At 42.0% G+C, this 7,110-nt stretch overlaps 1 long non-coding RNA gene across 2 annotated transcripts; it reads left to right on the plus strand.

Annotated features, from left to right (window-relative positions):
• Positions 1-4,167: 4,167 nt before the first annotated feature.
• LOC122540628 (uncharacterized) lies at positions 4,168-6,644 on the plus strand. Of its 2 annotated transcripts, none has more exons than XR_006309364.2 (2): positions 4,168-5,115; positions 6,192-6,644. It is a non-coding gene; the product is annotated as an uncharacterized LOC122540628 (long non-coding RNA). The 2 variants fall into 2 exon arrangements; XR_006309363.2 differs by having other exon boundaries at positions 4,168-4,918.
• Positions 6,645-7,110: the final 466 nt, after the last annotated feature.

The raw sequence follows: 7,110 nt of genomic DNA on the forward strand, positions 1-7,110 counted from the left end.
ATATGCTTTTAGAAAATTGAGTTTGAAACTTGGCAGCAGAAATCCATAATACAGCTTCAGGAGGTCCCAAAATGCTTGTCAGCTAATGCAATATTCCTAACATGTCGGGAAAGCTGTAAGGAAATTTGACATCCAAATTACACATAGCAAGACCTCACAATGGTAATGAGAAAATAGTTATTGCTTGCCGCTCTTAGTTCAGAGATAAAATGTTGGCTAGGACACTATGGAAACTCCATCTTCTTAGCATCAAAGAATGGCTATTGCACAGAAAGACACCATCTTCCAGCACCACTAATCCAGAATTTGGCCCATTATGTCTGTGCTGGCTCTCTGCAAGAGGAACTCAGCGAGTTCTACTCTGCTGCTCCTTTCCTATAACTATGCAAATGATTTCTGATGAGAAATTTATCTAAATTCCTTTTGAAAGTCCCAATTGTAAATGCCCTCTCCACATGAACAGGTTGTGCTGTCCAGATCTTAAGCATTGGCTATGAAAACTGCTTCTCTTCACGTTGTCATGGGTTCTTTTGTCAATCACCATAAATCTATTTCCTTGGTTCTCAGCTCTGGTCCAATTTGAAGCAGTTTGTCCCTATCTACCCTGCCTAAATCCTTCATAATATTTGACAGTACGACTGTACTCCACTGTACCTCTTAAGTGAAAAAGAACTAGCCCAGTTTCTTCAGAGTGTGATTTTTTTTGTATCTTCTCCTGAGGTGGCAGGTGAGGCATTAGTTTAATACCTCATTGGTGTTGGAGAGATGGATTTAATGGTATTGCACTCCCTTAGTACTCTACTGAAGGAGCTGACTCCATCATGGTAATATGGAATAGAGATTGTATTTTCTGACTATAACCATTGAGATACAAATGGTGTTCGGATAAGTAGGGACTGGTTAGTAATGAAAGAATGTTGTCACCATTCCAAGTGTAGGCGTGGATACATTTCTATCATGCCTTCCTGCTGTAATTAAATTTCTCAGGATTTGCTGAAACATATTAACATCTTGAAACCTGAAGCCACATCAGAAATTCAAGAAAATTCATGTCATTTTTTTTTAAAATGAATTGCAGATGTCTTTTGCTTTGTCGCCCTTCAACTTGATACCAATGTAATGGGCAGTTTAGTAGGAGGTGATAACTGAGCTCACCAATTACTGCCACTCACCTGGTTCTGTTTCTTTATTAACCATTCACCTTTGAAAGTTTCAATTGAATTAGCTTCCATGAGCTCTTGTGGCCTGTTGGCAGCTCGTTAGCTCAGTTCGTTAGGCTGGGATATGAAGTGGTACTAATGGCATGAGTTCAATTCCCACATCCTGCTGAGATTAGATTAGATTAGGTTCCCTACAGCATGGAACAGGCCCTTCAGCCCAATAAGTCTACACTGACCCTCTGAAGAGTAACCCACCCAAACCCAGTTCCCTCTGACTTATGCACGTTACACTATGGGCAATTTAGTACAGCCAATTCATCTGACCTGCATATCTTTGGACTGTGAGATGAAACCGGAGCACCCAGAGGAAACCCACGCAGACATAGGGAGACTGTGCAAACTCCACACAGACAGTTGCCTGAGGCTGGAATTGAACCATTCTCCCTCACTTAAGGTATGGTTACCCTCTAGTTTAACTGCTTGATTCATACAGTAAAAAAACAGACCCTTTGGTCCATGTTGAACATAATTCCAACCTAAACTAGTCCCACCTGGCCTACATCCTTCCTATTCATGCACCCTTCCAAAATCCACCACTTCCTCAGAAAGTTCATCAGGGTAGGACTTCATGGTAAGGTCCTGGGAAGTGTTACTGAACTTAGAGTGCAGGTTGGTAGTTCCTTGAAAGTAGAGTCAGAGGTAGATGGGATAGTGAAGAAACTGTTTGGTATGCTTTCCTTTATTGGTCAGAGTATTGAGTATAGGAGTTGGGAGGTTATGTTACAGCTGTACAGGACATTGGTTAGGCCACCTTTGGAATACTGTGTGCAATTCTGGTCACCCTGCTACAGGAAGGATGTTGTGAAACTTGAAAGGGTTCAGAAAAGATTGGGTTTGAGCTACAGGGAGAGGCTGGAGAGGCTATGGCTGATTTCCCTGGAGCATTGGAGGCTGAGGGGTGACCTTATAGAGGTTTATAAAATCACAAGGGATATGGATAGGGTTAATATACAAGGTCTTTTCCCTGGAGTGGGTGAGTCCAGAACTAGAGAGGCATAGTTTTAAGGTGAGGGGGAAAAGGGACCTGAGTGTCAACATTTTCATGCAGAGGGTGGTGTGTGTGGAATGGGCTGCCAGAGGAAGTGGTGGAGTCTGGTACAATGAAAGCATTTAAAAGGCATCTGGATGGGTATATTAATAGGAAGGGTTTAGAGGAAGATGGACCAAATGCTGGCAAATAGGACTAGATTAATGTAGGATATCTGGGTTAGCATGGACAAGTTGGGCCAAAGTGTCTGTTTCTGTGCTGTATCTGTGACTCCATGACTCCACACATGAAACACTCTCTGCAGAACAGAAAAGGCTCATGTCATGTTTTTTTTTTTAAAATTGCTCTCTCAGCTTAAAAAATGTGGCCCCTAGTCTTGAAATCCCCCACCCAAGAGAAAAGACCCTTGTCATTCACCTTACCTAGGCCCCTCATGATTTTATATATCTCAACAGAATCACCTCTCAACTTGTTCTCTAATGAGAGGTTAGGACTATGATTAATTTAACTTTAGTGGTAATGTCCTTATCTCTAGACTAGAAAGTTGGACACGTTCCACTGGGATGTCATAAACCCAGCCGGATATAAATTTTAGTTTTTTTCAAAACAAATCCGTTTCCACTACTTTCAGACAATTCATTCCTGATAAACATAAGGTTCAGTAAAAGGCAAAGCTAATCTTCTCAAATAAAATCAAATTGTTGTGGATCCTCAAGATCTGAAAATGAATCAGAAAGTGCCGGAGAGACTCAGCCGGTCTGGAAGCACCTGTAGAGAGATAAACAGAAAGTTCACGTTTCAAATCCAGTCTGACTTCTGCAGAACTTTACTCCCAGTGCAAACAAGTAACTGCATTCTGAAAACCAGAATGTGTTTTTCTTTTAACTTCGAATCATTTAATACGGTGTTTCTTTAGTAAAGTGGGGAACCTAAGGAATAGGATCTTGTGAGCAGTCGGTACCATCAGCCGGCTCAGCAAACCGGGCTAAAGCGCTCGTACCGGACACTGACAATATCTCGTATCAAATCTGAAACCGCACGAACTGGGCTCAGCTTGTTCACCGGACGATAGTCACAGAGAAATCCAGCTCCCTTTTGTAATTCACGCCTGCATTGGGAACGGGCCATCGTGTGTGTGTGTGTGTTAGCAGCTAATTTGCACACACCTTCCAATTTAGTTATCTGATCAGATCTCTCCAGAATGGGAAAAATAACACATTGCTTTCTGACCGACAGACACACCTGTGATTTTTGAAATGGCTTGTCCGTTCGTACACGGATTAATAAATAATGGATTTTAGCTCGCTTGATTTTTGTTTTAAAACGACAACGAAGTCCTCAGAATTTGTGTTCAGACATTGCATTATTTTTTTCCAACGAACTTGCCCTGAATAAAGATTACCAGGAATAGTACGCAATGCGTCAGGACTCTCAGCAAGGTTTTAAACATTACCAGGTCAAGGGGACAAAACTTTCCTCTTAAATAAAAACTCTATTCGGATTCCAGATAAAGGAACCGGTACCAGGGGTCATTTCAATGGAAATTCCTGTATTCGTTGTCGATACCGCTATAAAACACGGAATACTCGTCTTTTTTTGTATTGCATAGAAATATCGAGCCAAATAAAACCTCACTAATATCACCAATTCACTTTCTCAGTAGAGGGCATTGGTTTAGGGTGAGAGGGGAAAGATATAAAAGAGACCTAAGGGGCAACTTTTTCACGCAGAGGGTGGAATGAGCTGCCAGAGGAAGTGGTGGTGGCTGGTACAATTGCAACATTTAAGGCGGGTATATGAATAGGAAGTGTTTGGACGGATATGGGCCGGGTGCTGGCAGGTGGGACTAGATGGGGTTGGGCTATCTGGTCAGCACGGACGGGTTGGACTGAAGAGTCTGTTTCCATGCCCTATGACTATTATAAAGTTAATATGATTCGCCTAATGTGCTCGGGTGGGTGGGTGCAGACTCGATGGCCCGAACGTCCGCTTTCTGCACCGTAGGGATTCTATCATTCTAAATAAAATGCTTTAACATCTCTTCGCCTTTGTTTCCCCCAGTCTTCCGCAAACTGATCAGCACCACCTCAACTTAAGGCGCCTGCTCTCCCTCCATCACCAACCCCCGCCCCATCTTGCACCGCCCCACCATCTATACTATGTTAATAACTAAGAAACACGGGGTCGGGAGGGGATGGGAATGATCATTCTGTGTTTAAATTATTCAGCATTGAAAGAGTTAATAGCACCGACTCAGCCCTAAAAGACACACAGGGCGATCAGCCCAAGTCGATACTTTCAGAATGGCGTTCCTTTGTCTTTATGGAATAAAATGACACACAGGGAGAAGCATTCCAGCGTCAGAATTATTTATCCCTCAGCTAAGACTCATTTTCTTTACCCGCGAACTATCTCCTATCGCCTTCGCTCCCACTAACCCCCACCCTCAGGTCTGAGAAATTAGCACAATCTGGTCTGTGTAACCTAACCAGCGGATAAAGTCGTAAATTAACGAACTGCTTTTACGGCAGGCGTTCCCTTTTGCAACAAAAAAAACAAACGCGAAGTTAGTGGTATTGTGGGGGGCTTTTAATTTATCTATAAACATATATTTCTTTACAAAAGAAAAAGGCAAGGATTCAGAAATGTTCTCCAAAGCGGCGCGTTAAAACCATCAGGAGACCGGTCAGCAAGGTCCGAGAACCCGCCGGTGAGTTTGGTGTGAGTGGGTGACAATGACTGAGGTGGGAATAAAGTGGGCGCATTTAGCTCGCTTGCTGCGTTCCCCAGCCCCCTACATGGACGGCGCCACAGACTGGGCGCTGAACTCGGGGTATTTCACACGGAATACCCGGCAACGTTTGAGGTTGTGTTTAAAAGTGACAAAGAGGACTCAAGTTTTCTGAGGTAAGAAAAATGAGGGAAGAAGGGTGTCAGATTACGGAAGTGTGGAAACTGCAGACCAAATTATTCATTAAAACGAGATAAATAATTCAGTAAGTTTCCGCGAGCCGATTGCTTGCAAAATGTCCCGTTCTCACTTCTGCGTGGACCCTATTGTAAATAATAATGCCATTTCCACGAGTCCCCAGTGTTATACCTGCGGACAGACGCTGACGGGATCTACACTTATGAAAGCGCGCCTCCCTCTGACGCACAGACTTCACACAGCAACTGGCTGTTCGCTTTTTATCAAAAAGAACAAAACAAACACGTCTCTCTTGCGTTTAAAGTCTATAATTTTGCACTTAAAAAAAAGTAAACGTGTAGCGTGGAGCTCACTTAAACATTTCAATCAAAAAAACAGTGGTGAAAAATTAATGCAATTTGAATTGCAAGCGTGTTTTAATGTATTTAGCGAGCGTTTGTCTGCCAGGATTCTTCCTGAAAGCTTCACAACTAACTTGTCACACTTTTTTTTCCACTATCGGAGTGTTGATGTCGGGATAATGGCACGGTTAAACACGCAAACTAGTGATCAGCCTCATCTGAAATGAGGTTGGAAGCTATAAAGAATCTCCTTTCCCTTTCAGTAACTTTCTGCTTTATGGAAACACGTGTCTTTTTCTCCCTTACTTGGGAGGAGGGTGGGGGAGATCAAAACTTATTAAAAGTAGTTCATTGAGGTTTAAGTTTTAGGCAAAAATGAACACAGCAAAGGTTGAGCAACGAAAAGACTGACTATAATCCACGCAACTTAAAACCTTCCCTTCCCAGCAATATTCAGTCCCTAACCTAGCCTAAGGGCCAGGAAATAAATGATCAATAAAGTGTTACAAACAAAAATAACAGCCCGCAGAAATACTTGGTCTTCATTTTACATTACTGGGGACTGTTTTACAACAAATTACACCCAAAAAGGTTAAGTCTCAAATGTAATATATGATCCAGTGAGTCCTGTGCTGAAGGAACACAGGCAGATAACGGAATTCAACATGTGCATAACAGTATCTGAATAAATGTTGGTTTCCCTTTTTTAACAGGTGAATTAAGCGAGACACGACAAGAAAATTCGTGCGAAAAGATCTTCAAGAGGAAAAAAAACACTGCCTTACCAGACATTCTAGGATTTATAATTGCCAGCTTGCTTCAAGAGAGATGCTTTGAGTGGCTCCAGCAATGAAACTTTCTCTTCAGATTTGTTGATCAGAATGCAATATTTTAAAATTTGAGACAATGTGCTAAGTGCAGCACTGAAATTTGAACAATACACAATCACAATTATTGCACTATACCTTGGGATATAACTTAGAGTTTTGCAGCACTCATGCCGACCTTTTTAAAACCTCTACAATCCAATGATTTGACAATGAATGATTGCGCGATACTTTCAATTTGAATATTCAAAGCCCAGACAAAAAGAGTGCTCTCTTTTTGAAACACTGTGCTTATCCATCTATTAAAGACTCCAATGGAATAAAATTCAGTAGAAAGTATGGAACTTTATGCAGGATTGTGCACATTTTTGTGATTTTAGCAAGCTTTGACGAGTGGGGCCAGAGAGACTCAAACATGTCCATAATTTTTGTCCTGCCTGCACATTTTTGCCCCAAACCCCTGCCAACTCCACATCCACGTTTGCCAGCGATGCACTGCAGCCAGGGGTACACTTTATATCGATGTTTTATCGTAAAAAGTGGTATTTGTCCACAATTTGGTACCAAACATGGCAGATTGTGGGCGTGGCATAGAGTAGTCCTTTAACCAAGCATGGAGTGAGAATTAAGACAGCAAACTGTTGATCTCTAGCTACACTCTACATCTATTGCACTTTTACAGAATTCTGGGGAATAAGAATTGTTTGTCACGAAATTATTTAATTAGAGGTGATGAAGATTTCCTCCTCGCAATGATCCTGTGACATTTTAGCATCCCCACCCGTCTGAGACATCTTTAGGTTTT

This window comes from Chiloscyllium plagiosum, unplaced genomic scaffold, assembly GCF_037043375.1.
Source record: "Chiloscyllium plagiosum isolate Xiang-an unplaced genomic scaffold, Cpla_swu_hap1 HiC_scaffold_29, whole genome shotgun sequence".
NCBI lineage: Eukaryota > Metazoa > Chordata > Chondrichthyes > Orectolobiformes > Hemiscylliidae > Chiloscyllium > Chiloscyllium plagiosum.